The sequence below is a fragment of the Lutra lutra genome, chromosome 3, assembly GCF_902655055.1.
Source record: "Lutra lutra chromosome 3, mLutLut1.2, whole genome shotgun sequence".
NCBI lineage: Eukaryota > Metazoa > Chordata > Mammalia > Carnivora > Mustelidae > Lutra > Lutra lutra.
In genome coordinates, this window is record NC_062280.1 from 71,879,222 (window position 1) to 71,900,321 (window position 21,100).

Sequence of the window (21,100 nt, forward strand, 5' to 3'; positions counted from 1 at the left end):
GTCACTTTGTAACAACTTTATTGGCAACTAGTTGGGAAGGACAACGACAGCCACACCGAGGTGGGCGGGCGGGCCGCGGCTGGTAAGGGAGATGCAAAAAGAAGAAATTCTATCAGAGAGAACGGAACAGATTGCTTCTCTCTTGATCTTAGCTGGTCAGAGGATAGTGCGACTTTTTCTTCCAGTCGATATCTTGTGAGATTTGGCCTTTTCTTCCGTTGTTACTGTCTCCTTCCTAGAGGGACTCCCCTTCCTGTTCATTCTCCTCCTCCGTGAAATAGAACTGTGTGTGTGCATGGGGAAGGAGTTCATGCCCTGCTTGACAGAAAAAATGAGGGACCCCAGCAAAGGGAACACATTTCTTTAAAGGAATCTGGAAAAGTATTCCAGAAGTATGGCTAATCCTTCGAGTGGCAGAGGACCTGACCTGAAGTACAGGGACAAGGGAATGAGCACATGAAGAGATCAAAGAGTTTTGTGACTTTGGGCACAAAGTTGCATCTTGGTAATGAAGTGAGGGAGGTAATTTTTCTTCCAGCTCTACGCTTGTAAAGATAAAGGAACGTAATGGAATTCATGGGACTAAAGAAAGTATGAGTATTTTAAAAACCGACCCAACTTTTAAACTGATAAGAACAGATACTACACTTGATCTTAGCCAAAAGGCCGAGAAGCGATGCCGACCCAACTTTTAACACCTGCTTTTGGTAACTTTGGAAAAATCATTTTCTTTGATGGATACAGAAGTATCTCAGAAAAAGTTAAGTCTTACTTAACTTTTGATAGATCGTCAAACTCTAAATTTTACTTAGTAGTTCTTGGTAGTTCTATTAAAAGCGACACAAGTCAACTTAAAAGATTAAACATCGAGTATGCCCAGTTGATGGGATAGGGGGGTGCTGAAATCTCACCCACTTAGCCTAGAGTCTTGGCATGGGATGACGTCCACCTAGAAGATCACCCTTTTTCTAGTTAGCACAAGGTGTGTGGTATCATCTAGGGGCAAACCTAGGGAGAAGGCCTCAGAATTGAAACATGCAGAATGAATAAGAATCTGTCACGGATCTGGGGCACCTGGGTGGCTCAGTTGGTTAAGCAATGGCTTTCAGGGACGCCTGGGTGGTTCAGTTGGTTAAGCAGCTGCCTTCGGCTCAGGTCATGATCCCAGGGTCCTGGGATCGAGTCCCACATCGGGCTCCTTGCTTGGCGGGGAGCCTGCTTCTCCCTCTGCCTCTGCCTGCCATTCTGTCTGCCTGTGCTCGCTCTCTCTCCCTCTCTCTCTCTGACAAATAAATAAAATCTTAAAAAAAAAAAAAAAAAAGCAATGGCTTTCAGTTCAGGTCATGATCCTGGAGTCCTAGGATCGAGTCTTGCATCAGGCTCCCTGTTCAGTAAGAAGTCTGCTTCTCTCTCCGACCCTCCCCAACTCTTGCATGCACGCACTTGCTCTCTCTCTCTCTCTCATTCTCTCTCTTGCAAATAAATAAAATTTTAAAAAGAAAAAAAGGAATTTGTCACTGATCCAACTTCAAATGCAAATGGTTCAAAAATCATGTGAAGCTAGTCAGTTTAGGCTCAATCTTTAGCCCATAAAATAGAGACAATTCATTTGAATTCACATGTGCAGTTCAAAGAGAGCTTATTTATTTTCTCAAGTACTCAATTCTTACCTGAAGTATGTAGTATCCTGTGATGTGTAAAGTAGAATAAACAATGCTCTCCATTCATCAGAGTTCTCCAGAGAACCAGAACCAGTAGGAAATTAATTATTGAGTTATTTATTTATATATTATGAAGAATTAGTGCATGTGGTTATGGAAGCTCAGAAGTCCCATGATCTGCTGTCTCCAAGCTGGAGACCCAGGAAAACCAGTGGTTTAATTTGGTTTGAATCTGAAGGGCTGAGAACCAGGGAGACCAATAGTGTAATTTGCAGTCTGAATGAGATGGGGGGAAAAGGGCAAATTCTTTCTTCCTCTGCTTTTTGTTCTATTCAGACCCTCACTGGATTGGACGATGCCCACCCACATTCGGGGCGACAGTCTACTTTAACTAGCCCACTGATTCAAAGGCTAATCTCATCCAGAAAACCTTCACAGACACACCCAGAGATAATATTTAATTTAGGCACCCCATGGCCATCAAGTTGACCCAAAATTAATCATCACATATCCTATACTTTAATAATAGATCTTTATAAAGGAATAGCTATCGTAAATGGAATTGTGTACAGAGATGGTTTAAGGGAAGTTCTGTCTCTTCAGCCATAAATCAGTAGCAGTAACTGTTGGAGAGGAAGAGGAGGCAGGAGAGAAGCTGGGATCCCTAACAGGATCACTTCCAGGGTGCACATGGGCTAGGTGCCTATGACGAGGAGAGGTTCGTCTAAATCTAGGCTCTGACTGTCAATATGTCAATAAGCAGGTGAACTGGCCTAGAAGAGGAGACAATATGTCCTTGGTGGGTTCAACCAGTTAGAGTTCAAATATTTATGAAGAATATTAGGTGTTCAAAGAACAGATAGTGCTACCTGTGTTTGTGTGTGTGTCTAACAAAGTGGGTCTTGCGTGATACCAGCCCATGTTCACAGAGTGTGAATATTTGCACTGAGGAAGTTTGAAGAAACATGGTGCCTTCTGAGAGGAGTAAAGTGAGACTGTAAAGATGCATGGGGGACTTCTTTTGAAGTATTCAAGTCTCTCTGTATTTTTTTCTTAAATGGTGGAGACGATCGTCTTTTGTTCTTTGTTTTTCCAAGATTTTATTTATTCATTTATTTGAGAGTGAGAAAGAGAGAGAGAGTGGATGTGCGCACATGCCAGGAGGAGGGTGAGTGGGGGGAAGGGCAGAAGGAGAGGGGCAAGCAGACTCTGCACTGAGCTGGAAGCCTACTGGGGGGCTGGATCTCACCACCTGAGATCACAAGTTGAGCTGAGATCACAACCTGAGCCCAAATCAAGAGTTGGGTGCTCAACCAACTCAGCCACCCAGGTACCCTAGAGACGATTGTATTAAGTAATGAATCACAGTTTGGTATTATGTGAACACCTGAGTGAAGACGGCATGGGGAAGAAAGGAATGGGACGGTAAAGAGAAGTATGGAAAATCCTTTCCCAATGTAAGTGCGATAATCCCTCCTTTTCTTCGTACCCCTTTGCAATGTGACTTTGCCATTCATCAAGCAATGGAGTCTGTTTTCCTTCTCCTTAAATCTGGGCTAATCTTATGACTTGCTTTGACCCAGAGAGTGACACTGTGTGACTTCTGGATTAGAAAGAGTTCTCATAGCTTTCATTTTCTCATTGGAAGCCAACCATCCATCAAGAAAACATGGGTTAGACTACTGAGTGATAAGAAAACTTCTCGACAGAAAAAAAGCCTCATAAAAGAGAGCTGAGGTGCCCCAGACATGTGACTGAGGCTATGTTGGGTTCTCTAGCTTTAATCAAGCCTTCCCAGCCAAAACCACATGGAAGAGAAATGAACCTGGCCTAAATTCCTGATCCACAGAATCAAGAGCAGTGTAAAGGTTATGGTTAGAAGCTATGAAGTTTTAGGGTGGTTTGTTACATAGCAAGAGATAACTGAAACAGAAGATACTGTTTTCAAAATATGCACTCCTTTGAAATCCATGTGGGGGCAGCAGCATCTTTTTCTTTTCTTTTCTTTTTTTTAAAGTAATCTCTACACCCAACTGGGGCTCGAACCCAGGACCCTGAGATTAAGAACTGCATACTATACCCACTATGCCAGCCAGGTGTCCCTTTTTAAATAAAAAAAAAGAATTTTTTTTTTTTTTTAAGTAATCAGGAGGCAGCAGCATCTTAATGTGGGCAATTTGAGTTCAGAATTCCAGGCATAACTCAGAGCAAATCAAACAGAAGCGCATGTCTGGTTTACTGACTCCCCTTTCTTTGAAATTCTGGGGTGAAGTAGGGTTGTTATTGTTAAAACTATGTAAGGTAAAAACAAAACTATGTAAGGTAGTCCTCACCTGGACACATGGAAAGATGCTTAAATTATCTGCTTTTGGAAGTTTTCATTTTTTTTTTTAAAGATTTTATTTGTTTATTTGACAGAGAGGGACAGACAGTGAGAAAGGGAACACAAACAGGGGAAGTGGGAGAGGAAGAAGCAGGCTTCTCACTGAGCAGGGAGCCTGACACGGGGTTCAATCCCAGTACCCTGGGATCATGACCTGAGCTGAAGGCAGACACCCAACGACTGCGCCACTCAGGTACCCCAGAAAGTTTTCATTTTGATAGTCTGTAAAGTTTTCATCAGCCTTCTCACATTAGTGTGATTTTAAAAATATATATATTATTTGTGGAAATGAAAACCAGAAATGTAAGTTAAAAATATTCTGGGCTTTGTTATAAAACTATTTTGCTTTTCTTATGAAAATTTTTGTTTCATATTATTGGTCTTAATTTGTTACCAATTTATCTTTTTTTTAGGAAAATGAACGTCTAAACCTATGCTAATGCTATAAGATCATTCTATCAAGGTGAGCTCCAAATAAATACTGTGTCCCCTCTTTGACATAGTGAGTATATAGGAAAATATAAGAGTTTACATTATAATTGGGGTATATGAAAAATTGAACTGATATATTAAAAATTGGAGAAAAACACAAATTAGTAACAATTTTAGAACTATGTTTTATGGTGTGTGGTAAGGGAAACACCTTCAGAAAAGAGACTGGCTTGTTTATTTCTATTTATTTATTTAAAAGATCTTTATTTATTTGATACACAGAGAGAGATATCACAAGTAGGTACAGCAGCAGGCAGAGAGAGAGGGGGAAGCAGGCTTCTCGCTGAGCAGAGAGCCCAATGCAGGGCTCAATCCCGGGACCCTGAGATCATGACTTGAACTGAAGGGAGAGGCTTAACCCACTGAGCCACCCAGGTGCCCTGAGACTGGCTTGTTTAAAAAGTACCTCATTGAGACAGACTTGAGCTCAGATGAGAGAGATGGGCTGATTCATTTAGAAAATGTTTCTTGCGGGGCGCCTGGGTGGTTCAGTTGGTTGAGCATCTGCCTTCGCCTCAGGTCATAATCCCAGGCTCCTGTGATTGAACCCCACATGGAGGAGCCTGCTTCTCCCTCACCCTCTCCCTCTATACCCCCCTCAACCCTCTGCACTCATGCTCTATCGCTCTCTCTCTCAAATAAATAAATAACTTCTTTTAATTAAAAAAAAAGGAAGAAAGCATTTCTTGGTATCCTTTATATAAAATCTAACACTGTCTGTCTAGGACACTAATCACTTTCTAGTGCAGAAATTTTTGGCCTTAATCTTCATTTTTGACTCCTTTACAAATTATTTAGCTATTATTCATGCCATCTAGTAGAGTGGAATAAGATAAAGGAATAATAGGGGCGCCTGGGTGGCTCAGTGGGTTAAGCCTCTGCCTTCGGCTTGGGTCATGATCCCAGGGTCCTGGGATCGAGCCCCACATTAGGCTCGCTGCTCAGTAGGGAGCCTGCTTCTCCCTCTGTCTGCCTACTTCTGCCTACTTGTGATTTCTTTCACTCTCAAATAAATAAATAAATAAATAAACAAAGACTCTTTTAAAAAATGAATAATAAATAACTCCAAAGATTTAGTAAGGAATTAAAAGTAAATGTATCTTTTTATGGTCTTTCAGAGGTCCAGATGGGCCAGGCTAAAATTTATACTGAAGAGTTACATGAAAACAATATACTAATATAATAAATATTATTCCATCCTTTTTTCCTGGTAAGATATGCTAGTTATTGAGGAAGAAAACAATTTTATGCACAGTTAATAATTAATATAGAAAGACTAGTTACATTGGAAGAAAGTGAGAAAGTATGTGGATATGAGATCAGGTCTATCTTTTGCCTCTTATCCATCAGGCACAGCATAGGGAATATAGTCAATAATATCTTAATAACATATGGTGACATACTCTTATCATGGTGAGCCCTGAGGAACGAATGGACTTGTTGAATCACTATGTTGTACATCTGAAGCTAATATAACATTGTCAACCATACTTCAATAATAGATAAAAAAGTAAACAAAGTTACCCATTTTTCACTTAATTTCCCTTAATTTGTATATGGCTGGTTACCTATTCAACATATGTTCTCCCTTTCTTTCTCGGTTATAGAACTCTGTTCAGAGTTCAAAAATACTGAACTTCCCAGATTTCCTTATAGTTAAGAATGGTCAGTGATATGTGAGTTAAAGTTACTTGGTATTGGCTCTAAGAATGCATACAAAGGATATAGATTCAACCGTCTTATTTCTTTTTTTCCTTTCCCCCACCGTTTTTTTTTTTTCCCCCTGCTTGGAATATGGATCCAGTGTCTGAAGGTGAATCAACAGTCTCACAACCATTGAGTACAGAAACTGAATGTTAAGGATGGAGAAGTTGGAGGTGAAAAGGAGATTGAGTTCTTTTTTTTTTTTAAGTAGCTAGAGCTGCTATTATCTATTTATGGACTTCATGTTATACAAGAAAAAACGTCTATTTGCTGAAGCCACTGAGGTCAACCTTCTTTTATACGCAGCTGAACACAACACCAACTGAGGGTCTACATCTTTGACCCTTTTTGATCTTTGGTCTGTGATTACAGCAGAAATAGCCCTCTTCCCACAGAATTTATGTTAATTTAGATCTTTTTTCCATGTTCCATGGGACCAACAAGGAGATAGAACCATTTTAGCAATTTGAACAAAGAAAATGTAATGTAAAGATTGTTAACCAATAAAAGGTATCCACTAAGAAGAATAGAGTGGTTTCTAAGAGGTGCAGAAGTAGCAACTGTCAGAAGAGCTACTACCCTTGGCTAAAGATGAGTGAACAGAAAGGAAGAACTTAGAAATTTAAAGAAGAGGGCATGGCTGTCACAGGAATGTATAGTCCCCCTGTGGTGAAGGAACTTGCTGGAGGCACCAGCCACAAGTGAACAAGGAAGACTGCTGAGGTCCACAAAACAAGGCCCCTCTTGGGAACCAATCCATGGGCTCCACACAGGAAGAAAGAAAAGTCATTTCCTCCAGCTCTGGCCTCACAGGGTCTTTCCATCACCCTCTTCTGGCAAAGCCCAACATTTTGCCAGTTGTCAAAGCAGAAATGCTTGCAGAGTCTAGCTCTAGAAACAACAAAGCAAAAGGATGGATTTATAGCTGAGAAGTCATAAGTTAATAAATGGCACAGATGGTAAGATTCTCAAGGGCAAGGGTTAGGTCTAATTCACATTTAGATCTTCTACAGCACCTAACAGAGTGTTAAACATAGTAGTCACTCAATACATTTTTGCTCAATAATATATAAGGGGCTCAGTATATACAAAATAATTTGCAATAATTTTTTTGTTCTCTTCTTTTGACTAAGATATAATCTCTTTGGCTCTTCGGACAAATTAGAATGACCTCTAGAATGCATTTTTCTTTCGAGTATTGCAAAATTCAAACTAAGAGAAAATGAGGAACATTTTTTGGTTTGTGACATGAGTTTGTTCAAACACATTTGTGTGCTTATGAAGGATCCTGGGTTTATACCCTCATGTGCTTAACGAATTCATTGAAAAACCAAAACATTAGGGCCCTCTTTTGATCCATTCTCTGAGACAACATAATTTTTGCAGGAATGGTTCATCAACTGGAGCAGCCCCAAGTTGGAGCTGTGAGGGAGGCAATGTCTGCAGTTCTCCTTTCACTTCTTTTTTCAAGGCCTTTGGTCCATCCTGAGCCACTTGCTCTTTCTGTAGGTACCTAGTATCTTTTTTTTTTTTTTAAAAGATTTTATTTATTTACTTGACAGAGATCACAAGTAGGTAGAGAGGCAGGCAGAGAGAGAGAGGAGGAAGCAGGCTCCCCGCTGAGCAGAGAGCCCAATGTGGGGCTCGATCCCAGGACCCTGGAATCATGACCCAAGCCAAAGGCAGAGGCTTTAACCCACTGAGCCACCCAGGTGCCCCAGGTACCTGGTATCTTCATGGTGACTACTGACCCTGCAAGTTTCCCCACGGTGCACCTACTGAAGCCATCTCTCTCCCAGCAGAGTCCAGCTTCTGAACTGTTACCTATGTTAGATATTCATCTCTTAGTGTTGCTTCCGCAGCACATCTCTATAACGGCACTATAATGACAGAGAAGGTTAACATGGTCCCTGTGCAAGGTCTACACACAAACTCAGACATTCAGTAGTTTTATACTATGCTACCATTTACCTCAGAAGGCGGGTGGGGGTGGTGGATGTTAACGCATCAAGAAATGGAAGGAGGGGTGCCTAGGTGGCTCAGTTGGTTAAGAGTCTGCCTGCAACTCAGGTCATGATCCCAGGGTCTTGGGATCCCACATCGGGCTCCTTTCTCAGCGGGGAACCTGCTTCTCCCACTGTCTGCCCCTCCCCCTGCTTGAGCTCTCTCTCTCTCTCTCTCTCTCTCTCAAGTAAATAAATAAATAAAATCTTAAAAAAAAAAAGAAAGAAATGGTGGGGCACTGAGTGTCTCAGTGGGTTAAGCCTCTGCTTTCAGCTCAGGTCATGATCTCAGGGTCCTGGAATCGAGCCCTGTGTCGGGCTTTCTGCTCAGCAGTGGAGCCTGCTTCCGCTCTCTCTCTCTCTGCCTGCCTCTCTGCTTACTTTTGATCTCTGTCAAATAAATAAATAAAATCTTAAAAAAAAAGAAATGGAAGGAATTACAAATGTATTTCCTGTATTTAAAAACTAGAGGGTTCATAGACGGTTACCCATGGGAAAAGAAACAGGTTGGAGGGAATAAAAATAGAAGCTAGACTTCTTTGAATATACTTCAAAAGATGCAAACCATTTATGAAAGCAATTTAAAAAATTTTTTTTAAATCCCTAAAAAGGAAAAGTAAATGAAACAAATGAATTTAACTGCATCTAGCTGGTATCATAACTACACTGGGTAGATTCAGAGAGTTTCTACAGGTGGATAAAAAGATAGCTCCTTCATCACCCTGCTTCATGTGCACTGGTCTCTTTGCTACTCCTCCAACATGCCAACCATATTCCACCTCACAGAGATGCACATTTGTTCCTTCAGCTTGGACCACCTTTCTGCTGGGTAGTCACTTGGTTTACAACTCCACTTTGTTCAAGTCTTTGCTCAAGTCTCTTCTTAAGAGAGGCCTTCCTGAATCCCTTACATATCTTTTTATATCTCCCTAACACTTATAGCTACCTGACATTATTTGTTTGGTAAATAATTAGACTCTCTCATTAGACTGTAAGTTCATGGTGGCAAGGACTTTGTTTTGTTCATTGCTGCACACACAGAGTCTAGAATATGCTTGGCCCATTAATAGACGCTCAGTAAATTTTGAGCAGAGTGATTGGAGAAGGGAGAGACTGTTAACTTTTTATTCACATACCACTGTATTATTTGATAGGTTACCATTAGTGTGAATTACTTTAATATTTTAAAACCAGTACATTAGGAAAGTTTTAATAATTCACAATTGTTGATAAAATTTATACATTATCCCCTCTGTGGTACTTGAATTAATTAAACTGAAGGGAAGCATTACTATTAATATTTTTATTTATTTATTTATTTATTTTTAAAGGTTTTATTTATTTATTTGACAGAGAGAAATCACAAGTAGGCAGAGAGGCAGGCAGAGAGAGAGGAGGAAGCAGTCTCCCTGCTGAGCAGAAAGACCGATGTGGGGCTTGAACCCAGGACCTGGGATCATGACCTGAGCCGAAGGCAGCGGCTTAACCCACTGAGCCACCCAGGTGCCCCACTATTAATATTTTTAAAAGATTTTATTTATTCATTTGTTAGAGAGAGAGAGATCACACCAGCAGGGGAAGCAGCAGGCAGAGGCAGAAGCAGGCTCCTTGCCGAGCAAGGAGCCCGATGTGGTACTGGATCCCAGTACCTTGGGATCATGACCTGAACCAAAGGCGGATGCTCAACCAACGGAGCCACCCAGGTGTCCCAACATAATTACTATTTTTAAAAGATTTTATTTTTAAGTTCTCCACACTTAACATGGAACTCAAACCTACAATCCCAAGATCAAGAGTTGTATGCTCTACTGACTGAGCCAGCCAGGTGCCCCAAGGAAGCATTATTAAATGCTGAATTTCAGTTCTCAGTGATGGGCTTGGATGTAGCCTTACACAATGCTTTTTAAAATTATACTTGAACTTTAATCTGTCTGTGGAAAGCTATCCATGTTTTATTTTTTATTTTTAAAAAGGATTTACTTATATATTTTAGAGAGAAAGTGCAAGTGTGAGTGGGGGGAGGAGTAGAGGAGAGAATCTTAAGCAGACTTTCCGCTGAGCCCGGGGTTCAATATCCCAACCCATGAGATCATAACCAGAGCCGAAATCACCAGTTGGGCGCTTAACCGACTGAGGCGCCCAGATTCCCCAAGCTATCCTTGCTTTAAAGCACTGTGTGTGTGTGTGCATGTATGTATACCTTATTTATATCTTGGATGGAGTTTATTGTATGTGATTGTAAGGCATTATGTCACTTTCAGGTATTTTTAAAGACAATTAATTATAATTATGTCCTTCAAGAAGTTAAATCTATCTATATTCAACAGACCTGGATATTCAGCTTATGGGTAAGAGATAAGAAGTTTCACAACACAAACAAAATGGGAGGACTCTTGCTTATCAAACTTTTCTGCTATTTTAACCCTAGTGAGGTCTTTAAGGGCCATATTCCCAGCCTTAGTGACATGTAATATATACAGTGTCTTACACGGTAGAAGTGCACCATGCTAAGTAATACTTTATTTTCTTTTTACTTTTGGATTATCATGACTCTATGGAGCCTGGTAAGACCCACTTCAGAGTTCTGTCCTCCAAAACAGAAAATAATTAGTTTGTGTTAGAGGCAGTTTGTTACAGCAACCCTAGGAAACTAATATAGTCAGATTCTTGTATGATTCCAGGCACAGGTTATCAATTCTGGAGAGACAAATCAAAGATGGGGTGGGGACTTAATTTTGGAATTCAGGCAGCTGAACTGCCTGGGATTGTATGGGAAGGGTCATTCATTATAGATCTTAGTTTAGAACAAGGCTAGGGAGATGAGCATAAGGGATGTGCTCTGACAGATGATGGCATGATCTCTGAGAGCACAGAAGGTATACCAGCTAGCTGACTAGGGCATAGGACCAGGCCCATCCTGAGCACCCAAATTTTGGGAGGATAAGAAAAGAGCCAGGTACCCAAGAAATGGACAGAAGTGTATCAGATGGAAGATTGGTATCTCTAGGCAGGCAGATACAGGAAGTTGGAACATAATGTTGCTGAGATGCTGTTGAGCATAAAGTAACAGAACACTTTTGAAACCACACTGACTTTAGAAGAGCCAGGAATTTCTCTCTAGGTTGGCTTCCACATTGCTCTTAGGGTATATAAAACCCTGTAGGAAGAGGGCAGCTAGAAGAGTCATCAATGATAGGATGTTGGCCAGAACGGGAAAAGAAGGAGGGCCAGGAAATGTGAGGAGGCAGTGTCAGTCCAATTGTAAGTTAGTTTCACTGATAGCTTACTAGAGGGTAAAAGTCACAAACTTCTGTATTTACACCTCTTGACCATTCAGGGGTCTTGTCCAGGGACTTAATGAGCAGCAAGTCTCCATGTAGTCCTCTCTTTACTTCCCCCACTGTCTTGCTAGTATGAGTCTACTCTTATCTAGTCTACTTGTCTTCATCTCTTCTTCAGATTCATGTGCCAGTCATTCAACATTTTATTCATTCATTAAACAAAATTGTGAGACTGTTTTCCAAAGATATTTCTTTGGTGAAAACCCTAGAATAAAATACTTACTAATTAATGTAAAATTAAAAACCTTTCTCCCACCCCCACCCCCCCACCCCCCAGTCTTCTTGCCAGTCGGCTACTAAAACCCTTTGATTTGGCCCAAATTGTCTACTTCCCAACCTTCAAAAACTGTCACATAAAATCCTCTTTTGTACCTCTGGTTGCTTTGCTCTGGCAAAGCTCACAGAGACCTCTGAAGTCTTCAGTTACATCTTACGTGTATCAGCAAAATATATGCTATCCAAATACAGCTGGAGCTTAAAAACAAAGTAAATCAGGGTGAGAGGTTGTGGGGTAGGTGGAAGGTTAAGATTAAGACCAAGCCTTCTTAACTGTCTCTGTATGCTATTGCTACTGCCAGATTATCCAGACAAAACAGCATTACCCTTGAGATATGCTAATTCCTTCCCACGATGCAATTCTGCTTCAGCGTTCTTTTATTTAATTTGGACCTTTAGCTTGCCAGAATATCAACCCTTGGCCTACTCATTCCATGCTTCAACATCCAATCAACTTTCTCTTAAAGACAAACAGGAAAAATACCACACTACAACTACCTTTTAAAAGTTTTATAAGTAATATATGAACATAGGCTTATAAATAATCTAAATAATATCAAATTATATAGAGCTCTTGTATATTGTCCTCCCCCAATTATTTTCTTTCCCAGAAGGAATCATTACTAACAATATAGTATAGGGGTGCCTGGCTGGCTCAGCTGGTAGAACATGTGATTCTTGATCTGAGGGTCATGAGTTTGAGCCCCACATTGGGTGTGGAGCCTACTTCAAAAAAAAAAAAAAAAAAAAAAAAAAAAAGAAGAAGGAGAATAGTGTATGTCTTGCCAGATCTTTCACTACGTTTTTACATGGAAGTGTATGAATATAGTTATATAGTTTAAAATCTTCTTTAATAAAAACTTGTATCTTCTTTTTTAACAAATAGTGCTAGGAAAATTGAATAACTACATGCAAAATAGTTGGACTCTTAACCTTATATCATATATAAAAATTAATTCAAAGTGGATTGAAGACCTAAATGTAAGATCTAAAACTATAAAACTTTTAGGAGAAAACATAAGGGAAAATCCTTATGACACTGGATTTGGCAACAATTTCTTGGATATGACGCCAAAAGCACAGGCAATAAAAGAAAAAAATAGATAAATTGGACTTCATCAAAATTAAAAATTTTATGCATCAAAGGACAATGTCAAGAGAGTGAAAAGATACCCCACAGAATGGAAGAAAATATTTACAAATCACACATTTGATAAGGAATTAATATCCAGAATATGTAAAGAACTCTTACAACTACACAATGAAAAACCCAAACAACCCAATTAAAAAATGGACAAAGAAATTGACATTTCTCCAAACAAGATATACAAATGGTCAATAAGCACATGAAAAGATACGCAACATCACCAATCATGGGGAAATGCAAACAAATGAGATACTATTTTATACCCATGAGAATAGCTATTATTTTAAAAAGGGAAAATAACAACTGTTGGTGAAGATGTAGAAAAAACAGACTCCTTGTGCATTGTTGGTAGGAAAGTGACCTGGTGTAGCTACTATTGAAGACAGTGTAATGGATCCTCAAAAAGTTAAACATAGAATTACCATATAATCAGCAATTCCACTTCTAGGTATATGCTCAAAAGAATTGAAAGAAGGTACTTAGGCAGACACTTGTACACTAGTGTTCACAGCAGACACTTGTGCAGACACAGGCAGAGACTTGTACACTAGTGTTCACAACAGCATTACTCACCATAGCCAAAGGAGGAAACAACACAAATGTCCACCAATAAATGAATGGTTAAGCAAAATGCAGTATATACACACAATGGAATATTTTTCAGCCTTAAGACCGAGTGGAATTCTGATACATGCTATAACATGGATGAATCTTGGTAACATGTTAAGTGAAATAATGCAAAAGGATAAATATTATATGATTCTACTTATATGCTTATTTTTTTTAAAACATTTTATCTGTTTATTTGAGAGAGAGCAAGAGTGAGAGAGATCACAGAGGGAAAGGGAGAAGCAGACTCTCTGCTGATCGAGAGACTGACACAGGGCTCAATCCCAGGACCCTGGATCATGACCTGTACTGAAGGCAGATGCTTAGCCAACTGAGCCACCCGGGCAACCATATGCTGTATTTAGTATAGGCAAATTTATAGAAACAGAAAATAGAATAGAGACTACCAGGAGCTGAGGGGAGGGGAAATGGGGAATTATCATTTAATGGGTACAGAGTTTCTGTTTGGGATGCTGAAAAAGTTCTGGAAATGGATAGTGATGATGGCTGCACATGTGAATCTACTCAGAGCTACTTAAAAATGATTAAAATAGGAGCACAGGGGTGGCTCAGTCAGTTACGTGTCTGCCTTTGGCTCAGGTCATGATCCTGGGATCCTGGGATAGAGCAGGGAGCCTGCTCCTCCCTCTTCTTCTATCCCTCCTCCCCGACTTGTGCTCTTTCTCTCTCTCAAATAAATAAATAAAATCCTTATAAAAAGATTAAAATGGTAAATTACATATATATTTTTCCATAATAAAAAACAAACAGGTTATACTTTGATTTTTCAATGAATGTATTTATCAGTAGTATTTTGATTTCAGTAAACACATAGCTACTTCAATCTTAAAAGTAATGTTTAAAGTTTTGTAATAGAAATTTTAAACACATTCTTAAGTAAAGAAAATGGTATATTGATTCCTACCCATCACCCAGCTTCAACAGTTATCAGCACATGGTCAGTTTCATTTCTTCTGTTCTTCCTCTCAACCACTTCTTTCCCCATCTGTTCCATGTTACTTTGAAACAAATTTCAGAAGTCATAACATTTAAATTATGAATGTTTAAGTATGAGTTTCTATAAGGACTATTTCCTGAAAAATAGAGGCACGATGCCATTATCATACCTAAAGTATTGAACAATAATATCTTAATATCACCAAATATGCAGTCAGTGTTCAGATATCCCTGATTGTCTCATAATGTTAACATTTGGTTGGCTTAAATGAAGAATCTATACAAGTACTATGCATTGTAATTAGTTATACTATGTCTTCTAAGTCTTTTTTAACCTGTGGATTCTACTTCACTCTTCTTTTAAATTTATTAGTTGAAGAAACTTGGTTGTTTATCACATGGAATTTTCCACATTATGGATTTTGCTTATTTTATCCTCATAGTGTCATTTAACATGTTTTTGTAAATTGGTAGATGGATCTAGAGGCTTGGTCAGCTCTTTTTCTTCTTAAAATAACCTTTACAGGTGGTGTCAGGTACTTCCTATGTGCACCATTTAGGAGATACATAATGTCTGGCTGTTTTTTTCTTTTTTCCTTTTTAATTAATTAATTAATTTTTTAATTATGTTATATTAGTCACCCTACATTACATCATTAGTTTTTGATGTAGTGCTCCATGATTCATTGTTTGCATATAACACCCAGTGCTCCATGCAACACATGCCCTCCTTAATACCCATCACCAGGCTAACCCATACCCCGCACCCCCGCCAGTCCCTCAGTTTGTTTCCCAGACTCCATAGTCTCTCATGGTTCATCTCCTCTTTTGTCCCCCCCCGCTTCATTTTCCCCTTCATTCTCGAATGTCCTCTGTGCTATTCTTTATGTTCCACAAATAAGTGAAACTCTATGATATTGACTTTCTCTGCTTGGCTTATTTCACTTAGTATAATCTCCTCCAGTCCCATCCAGGTTGATGCAAAAGTTGGGTATTCATCCTTTCTGATGGCTGAGAAATATTCCATTGTATATATAGACCACATCTTCTTTACCCATTCTTGTGTTGAAAGGCATCTCAGCTCTTTCCACAGTTTGGCTATTTGTGGACATTGCTGCTATGACCATTGAGGTGCATATGGCCCTTCTTTTCACTACATCTGTATCTTTGGGGTAAACACCCAGTAGTGCAATTATTAGAACTCATACAGCAATTCAGTAATGTGGCAGGATACAAAATCAATGCACAGAAATCAGTTGCTTTCTCATACACTAACAATGAAACTGTAGAAAGAGAAATTAGAGAATCAATTCCATTTACAATAGCACCAAAACCATAAGATAACTTGGAATAAACCTAACCAAAGAGGTAAAGGATCTATACTTTAGGAACTACAAAGCACTCATGAAAGAAATCAAAGAAGACACAAAAAGATGGAAAAACATTCCATGCTCTTGGATTGGAAGAATAAACATTGGCTGTCTTTTTTCTGATATTAAAATTGATCAGTGAGGTCAGCCTGATTTGTCTATTATAAAGTTCCCCATCAGCTTTTTTTTTTTTTTAAGATTTTATTTACTTATTTGACAGACAGAGATCACAAGCAGGCAGAGAGGGAGACAGAAACAGAGAGAGAGAGAGAGGAGGAGGAAGCAGGCTCCCCACAGGGCAGAGGGCCCGATGCAGGGCTTGATCCCAGAACCCTGGGATCATGACCTGAGCTGAAGGCAGAGGCTTTAACCCACTGAGCCACCCAGGCGCCCCCCCCATAAGCTTTTTACTTGATGATTTTAGCAGTCATTGATGATTATTTCTGAGCTCTGTTATTCCTTAGGATTGAAGTGCAGTGATAATCTTTTTCTATCATTTCTTACTCATTTAGTAGCTGGAATTATTCTACAAAGAAGAACTTTCCCATATCATCTATTTTTGTCACCTTATATCATGGTTAGGACAGAAAAGACAGAATAAATAGTTGATTCTTTCTCTTTATTTACAGGTTTCAGAATAATGAATTATATATAATTTAAACCATCAGGAAATGAATACCAAGTGATTTATCCTATAAATTAAGAGTGAGTGATGTGTCTTTAAGGAAATCTGAATGATTTTCTGTCTTTGAAAGAAGTCTGGACTAGGTGATTTCTAAGGTCCCTTTGAACTCTTATAGCCCATAATTTTTCTTCCTCATGTAAAACATTTATACCTTAATTCTCAATTTCAAAAAGAATTAGTTAATATAGTCCAGTGATCTTTTTTTTTTTAAAGATTTTATTCATTTATTTAACAGAGAGAAAGATCACAAGTAGGCAGAGATTCAGGAAGAGAGAGAGGTGGAAGCAGGCTCCCTGCTGAGCAGAGAGCCTGATGCGGGGCTTGATCCCAGGACCCTGAGATCATGACCTGAGCTGAAGGCAAAGGCTTTAACCCACTGAGCCACCCAGGCACCCCTAGTCCAGTGATCTTTAGAGAGTAGATATTCCTTTAACATGTAGCATAATTTGCCAAATAATTTGAAATAATTTTGTGGATTTGTATCAAAGTACTAGATAGTTACCAGATTTTTTTTTTTTCAAGAGGCAGAGAGAGAGAGAGGGGTGAGAGGAGGGACAGAAAGGGGAGAGGGAGAGAGAGAATCTTAAGCAAGCTCCATGCTCAGCACCAAGCCTGACTGGGGCTCAATGTCATGACCCTGAGATCATGACCCTGAGACCATGACCTGAGGTGAAATCAAGAGTCAGATGCTTAACTGACTGAACCACCCAGGTGCCCCTACGTGTTATTTTTTGAGAGGACTACTTCACTATCTTCTCAATATTTTTAAAAAGATATTATTTATTTATTTGAGAGAGAGAGGAAGAGAGAACATGAGCAGGGGGGTGCAGGGATAAGGAGAGGAGGAGAAACAGACTCCCCACTGAGCAGGGAACCTGATGCGGGGCTCGATCCCAGGACTATGGGATCATGACCTGAACCAAAGGCAGATGCTCAACCAACTGAGCCACCAACATGCCCTTCTTCTCAAAATTTTATATAGAAAATTTTAAGCTAAATTTAGAGTGCAGGGAACTACTCTTGACTTTTTGTCCCGATTCACTGATTTTTACCATTTTCTATACTTTTTAATATTCTCTTTCTTATTCTGTCTGTAGATACTCACACATACACAGAGTGTTATGTGTAGAGTTATCTATATTCATGGACATCTATCATCTGTACACACATACACATAGACGTATTACACATTTTTTCTAAACCATTTGAGAGTAGGTTACATGTTACATGCATCATGCCCCTTAATTTTTCTATGTGTATTTCTTAAGAGCAAGACGATGGATGCTCTGTATACAAATACTGAATCATTATGCTATACACCTGAAGCTAATAGAATGTTATATGTCAATTATACAACCATGAAAATAGATTCTCTTATATAACCAGAGTTTATTTACCAATTTCAGGAAATTTAACTCTGATAAAATGTTTCTATTCAATCTACAGTCTCAAACCAATTTCATCAGTTGTCCTAGTAAGATCTTTATAGAATTTTCTCCCTCTAATATAGGATCCAGTCCAAAATTGCACATTGAATTTAGTTGTTGTGTCTCATAGCCTGTTATAATCTAGAACATTTCCTTAGCCCTTTTTTGTCTGTTGCAACATTGACAGTTTTGAGAAATACAGGTCAACCTCACCCTTTTTCACTGCCATAATCATACACATTGTTCGGTTCTCAACTGTAAGTCACAAATTACTGATTTAAGCAAGAGATGAATTTAATTGGGACGCCTGGGTGGCTCAGTTGGTTAAGCAGCTGCCTTCGGCTCAGGTCATGATCCCAGCGTCCTGGGATCGAGTCCCGCATCGGGCTCCTTACTCATTGGGGAGCCTGCTTCTCCCTCTGCCTCTGCCTGCCATTCTGTCTGCCTGTGCTTGCTCTCTCTCCCTCTCTCTCTGACAAATAAATAAATAAAATCTTTAGAAAAAAAAAAAAGGTATTGGGGAGCTCTAGAATTTCAAATAATCTCAATAAAAATATTTTACTTTGCATATGTAAATCAAACAATATTGCTTATAAGAAAAAAATGATAAATGATACTTTATTAAGGACTTATTAATGTGCCAGACACTGTCCTTACCACATTACATGTATTGTCTTATCTAAAACACAGCTTTATTAGGGAAGTACTCTCTCAAATACTCTTAATTCCCATTTTAATAATGAGACAATTGTGGATTATAAATGTTAAGTGCGCTGCCCATGATACACAATTTATTAGGGGCAAAGAGTTCAAAGTGAAGTTTTATCTGACACTAAAGTCCACCCTTTTTCTGTTCCACACTTTCAAATGGCAGCATAACTTGAAAACTTTTCTATAAGATATTTGCTCAAAAATAAGCAATTTGTGATAATCTAAATCATTAAGTATTGCTTCAGTTGAAATATGTAATAAGAGAAGAATACTGAAAAACATACCTACTATAGTAGCTTTCTTCACCTTTAAAAATATTTCACAGTCACAACCTAATGCGGAAGGAGCTGACCAGAAAATCCTCAGCGTGCACATCAAAGTGTACCCACTTGGGGGCACCCACAATGCAGCATTTCTGCCTGTTTTCCTGCCCAGAAGCTTCAAGCCCTGCAGAGCTTGGAGTTGAGCCAGCTGATGAATTTCGTCTGCTCTCCAGGACTCAGCCAGCCAGATCTGATGTCTCAAGAAATAGCCTTCTTTATCTCCAAGTCTGGAGATATCTTACTTACCATGTTGCCTGCATAATAAACGATTATGTGCTATGGAAAACATTAATAATTAGGGTACTTGCTATAGGCCAAATGTACCAGATAGGTTAATAAGATTTAATAACCAAGAACTAAAAATAATTTGCTGACTAAAAATGATATATTTGGGGCACATGGGTGGCTCAGCGGGTTAAGCCTCTGTCTTGGGCTCAGGTCATGATCTCAGGGTCCTGGAATTGAGCCCTGCATTGGGCTCTCTGCTCGGCAGGGAGCCTGCTTCCCCCCTAACCCAGCCCCACCCCGCCCCCCTCAGTCTGCCTCTCTGGCTACTTGTGATCTCTGTCAAATAAATAAAATCTTTAAAAAAATTTTTGTCTAAAAAAGTTTTTTAACCCACTGAGCCACCCAGGCGCCCCGTCTAAAAAAGTTTTTTTTTAAAAACTTATTTGTTTTTATAATTTTTTAAAAAATATTTGTCTAAAAATATTTGTCTAAAAAAGTTTTTGGATTATTGCTATGCCAAAATTAGGAACATAATAATTAACGAGGAGGGGTAAAAAAATGTGCCACAAAAATCAAACTAAGTATTTTAACTTGATCTTGCATGTGTACTCACCTAGGGCGGGCTCTCTGATATGGGTATGACTGGTGATCTCTAGAGCAAGGGAGGTCTCTGCCAGTATTGCTGCTGCTGTAATCTCTAGATCAGTCATGTGGCCTGTAGCTGCATCACGTAGTAGAGATGTTCCTGAAATAGACACCAGAGATGTCACTGACCTAGATGCAGTTGCTGTGATTCGGCCTGGAAGTGGTTATTACTCTAGAGCTTAAGGAGAGAAAGTATAGAAAATGAGGTTGTACTGGACATGGCTGTCACAGTGTCTTTTATGTCTATCACCTCGGCCAAAGAGGGAGTTGAAGGTGGCTGTGTTCTGTCCCAGATAAGTCTGTTTCCCATATGTATTAGGAAAGAGCCACAGTATAAACTGAGAACAGCTTGTGGGGTGGCCTGGCTCAAGAAGCTCTCTTCGATGAAGGACACCAGACTAATCACAGGCTTACTCACGGGAACCTCATCTGGGAAACAAAATGTGAGGTGGGTATCAAAAGGAACCGATAAGAAAGGATTATGGGGTATAACGTAGAATAGAGGCCAAGGTCAAATCTGGGTAAAAGGAAGGTGCACTGTGAAGAAAGTGAGGCAATAATGAAGCAGCAGCCTCGAGAAGGAGAAAAGACAGAGAAGAAGGATCCAGGCTTTAGTGCCAGGAGTAGCAAGACATGTGAGGGGAAGCAGGGTGGGGGGAGGCTGAGGTATGTTTGTGATGGAGCACTTGAGAGAAGAGTCCTAGCTCTTGCCCCTGAGGGCCCTTGGGTTTCTGTTCCAGTCGGGTCCCTGTTCACTGATTACTCTGTGATCTTGGACCCATTCTGACTCTTATGGTAAACAGCCATTACTTATGGAAGCTTGAGGGAATATTTGTACCCCTGCAACCAAACTGACCAGAATAGGAATAATATGAGAATAATAGTGCTGCTTTGAGTCTTAAAAAATTGTGGTAAAATATACATAAGATTTACTGCTTTAACCATTTTTGAGTGTAGAGTAAGGGGAATTAAGACCATTTGCATTGTTGTGCAACTATCACCACTATCCATCTCAAGAACTTTATCATCTTCCTAAATTCTATACCCATTTTGTTTTTTTTAAAACTAAGCTCTATGGCCAATGTGGGGCTTGAACTCACAACCCTAAGATCAAGAGTCCCATGTTCTATTGACTGAA

At 39.4% G+C, this 21,100-nt stretch overlaps 1 long non-coding RNA gene and 1 pseudogene across 1 annotated transcript; one reads left to right on the forward strand and one right to left on the reverse strand.

Annotated features, from left to right (window-relative positions):
• Positions 1 to 47: 47 nt before the first annotated feature.
• Positions 48 to 19,538, forward strand: LOC125095764 (uncharacterized). The gene is made up of 5 exons (XR_007125943.1): positions 48 to 522; positions 4,458 to 4,507; positions 6,341 to 7,749; positions 7,962 to 8,068; positions 19,092 to 19,538. It is a non-coding gene; the product is annotated as an uncharacterized LOC125095764 (long non-coding RNA).
• Positions 568 to 678, reverse strand: LOC125096480 (uncharacterized; annotated as a pseudogene).
• Positions 19,539 to 21,100: the final 1,562 nt, after the last annotated feature.